Genomic DNA, 2,441 nt, shown 5'->3' with positions numbered 1-2,441 from the left:
ATGCAAGAAGGGCTAAGACGCCTTCCTGTCAGCAAAGCCGTTTCCACGCAAGTGGCTCATGAAGAGGGACGGCCGGTGCTATGCCTGCGTGATAGCATCTGGGAGGTGCGCTGTGTGAACCCATGAGGAGGAATCCAGTCAAGGACGCATCCCTCCACGAGCTACCGCCTCCCAGGCTGGCTGGAGGGCTAGGCAAAGTGCCTGGTGCAGGATGCGGAAAGTAACACACCCTGGGCTCTGAAGAAGCAGTTCAGTAGAGCACCCCTCTCCAGGAGCGTCTTTTGTCACTAGGGCCCACCTCTCTCCCAAACTAGCTCAGAGCCAGGGACACTGCCTTGGGATTAAAGGGCGGGGCTGTAGCTTCTGGGCTGGGATGTGACATCGCCCCTGTTCTGGGTGGGCTGGAAGCCAGGCGGGTTAGAGAGGAGGAGAGAGCCAAGCAGAGCAGAGCAGAACAGGAGAGGAGAAGAGAATAGAGGAAAGCAGAGGAGAGGAGAGGAGGGAAGGCCAGATGGCCAGCTGGGCCAGGCCTAGGGCGCTGGGTGGGCGCTGGGGGGCGCTGAGCACACCCCGCGTGCGCCCCGACGACGCACCCGGTTGCCACCTGGGGAGGCATGCAGCGGCGGGGCTGGGGAGTCCCGGGATGAGAGAGTGCCCGGATGGACTTTGGCGAGGCCCTGGTGCCACAGGCATCTGGGCCCCTGGGCGGGTGGGCTGGGAGGCAGGCGCCAGGCCCAGGGCAGGCGGAGTGGGGAGCCACGGTGCACGCCAGGGCCCGGGAAGTGTGCAGCAGGCTCTTGGGGCGGCCAGCTGCCCCAGTAGGTGTCTATGGCCATACCACCCTTAACGCGCCCGATCTCGTCTGATCTTGGAAGCTAAGCAGGATTGGGCCTGGTTAATACTTGGATGGGATTCCGCCTGGGAATATACCGGGTGCTGTAGGCTTTTTTTCGCACCCAAACACTTGTCTTTGGCCTTCCTCTTTTATCTCCCCCTTCGGCCTCCCTCCCTCTCCCTTGGCCGCCACCGCTCGGCGAACTGGCCAACACGGCAGCCTCCCAACAGTCCCTGAACACCTCAGCCCCTGAGGCCGGCTCCTCACGCCCCTGACCCCCTGACACCTGGCCATCCCAGGCACAGCATTGCGGGCCCCTAGCCCCAAAAGGGCAGCCCGCAGCACAGGCGGCCAGCCACAACCCAGCATTTCCGCCTCCACTCCAGGAGGCCCACCCGTGCCTCAGACAGCCTTGGGGGGCTGCTGGCAGGGTGGGGCAGTATTGGAGGTGGCCCAGGGGCCAGAGTCAGGGAAAGGGGGACCGGGGTGAGGACCACGGCCATGGACGCGGAGAGGGGCATGGGGGAAATGATGGGAGTCTCCCTGTTGTGAGGAAAGAGAGATTGGAATTCAGGAAGGCTGGAGTGATGAAAAGGCCATGGGGTCCTGAGAGAAGCAAGTCAAGTAGAAAACAAGCTCTTGGAAATACACACTGGAGTCCTCTTGAGTCCTCGCTCCATAGGAAGCAATGTGAGTCTAAGAAAATGCTCCAGATTCTAACAGAGAGTCAAGGCAACGGAACGAGCTGGTTGCCAAGAATCCTACAAGGCTAGAGGTCATTGGAGGGAAGAGTTCTTCTGGCTAAGTCAGAATATTCAATAGAGACGCGGTAAGGAGCATGTGTTCGGAGTGGGATGAAATGATCCCTCCAAGAAAGCTGACTCTACAGATTCTCTAAACAAGGAGGAGAACAATTGTAAAAAGGGTCAGAATTACCTCCTAATCTCTCGCTGCCTGTGTGACCGCCAGTAAAAGGAGGCAGAGAGTGCCTCCAAAGGACTCAGGTCATCGAAATGAAGGCAGTTCAAAAGGGAAAGGGAAGAAGGAATAGACGGGAAAAAGAAAATACGCCTAGCGAGGTAGTAGACGTCAACTTTAACATTTCAACAATGACCTTCAGAGTGAATGACTGAAATTCTATTGAAAGAAAAGACCTCAATAGGTCAGTGAAAAATAAACTCTACATAGAAGGATGCAGAGGCTAGTATAGATTTAGTGGAAAGAAAAAGGATGGAACGGGCTAGACCGTACCCAAACGAATCCTCAAAGTCTGCTTTTCCCAGGTCTTGAGAAGGGACAATGGAAATACACCCGATCAATGAACAGAGACAGAAGACATTTCAGAACAACAAAGGATCCTTTTAGAAAGACATGGCTATCCTCAAGGTGTCTGCATGCGATGAGAAAACTCATGGAGATCAACCACATTCAAGCCCATCAAAGAAGGCTCAAGACTAATTAGTGGAAAGCTTGTCTTTCTTTCCTTGAGAGAGAATGAGTGAGAGAGAGTATGAGAGAGGAGAAGGTCAGTGGGAGAAGCTGACTCCCCAAGGAGCTGGGAGCCCGAGGCGGGACGAGATCCTGCCAGTCCGGGGTCATGAACTGA

At 56.0% G+C, this 2,441-nt stretch overlaps 1 pseudogene; it reads left to right on the top strand.

Annotated features, from left to right (window-relative positions):
• The first annotated feature begins 824 nt into the window (after positions 1–824).
• Positions 825–945, top strand: LOC116589585 (annotated as a pseudogene).
• Positions 946–2,441: the final 1,496 nt, after the last annotated feature.

This window comes from Mustela erminea, chromosome 4, assembly GCF_009829155.1.
Source record: "Mustela erminea isolate mMusErm1 chromosome 4, mMusErm1.Pri, whole genome shotgun sequence".
NCBI lineage: Eukaryota > Metazoa > Chordata > Mammalia > Carnivora > Mustelidae > Mustela > Mustela erminea.
The sequence above is the reverse complement of the archived record's forward strand: the minus strand, read 5'-3'. Positions and strand labels throughout refer to the sequence as shown.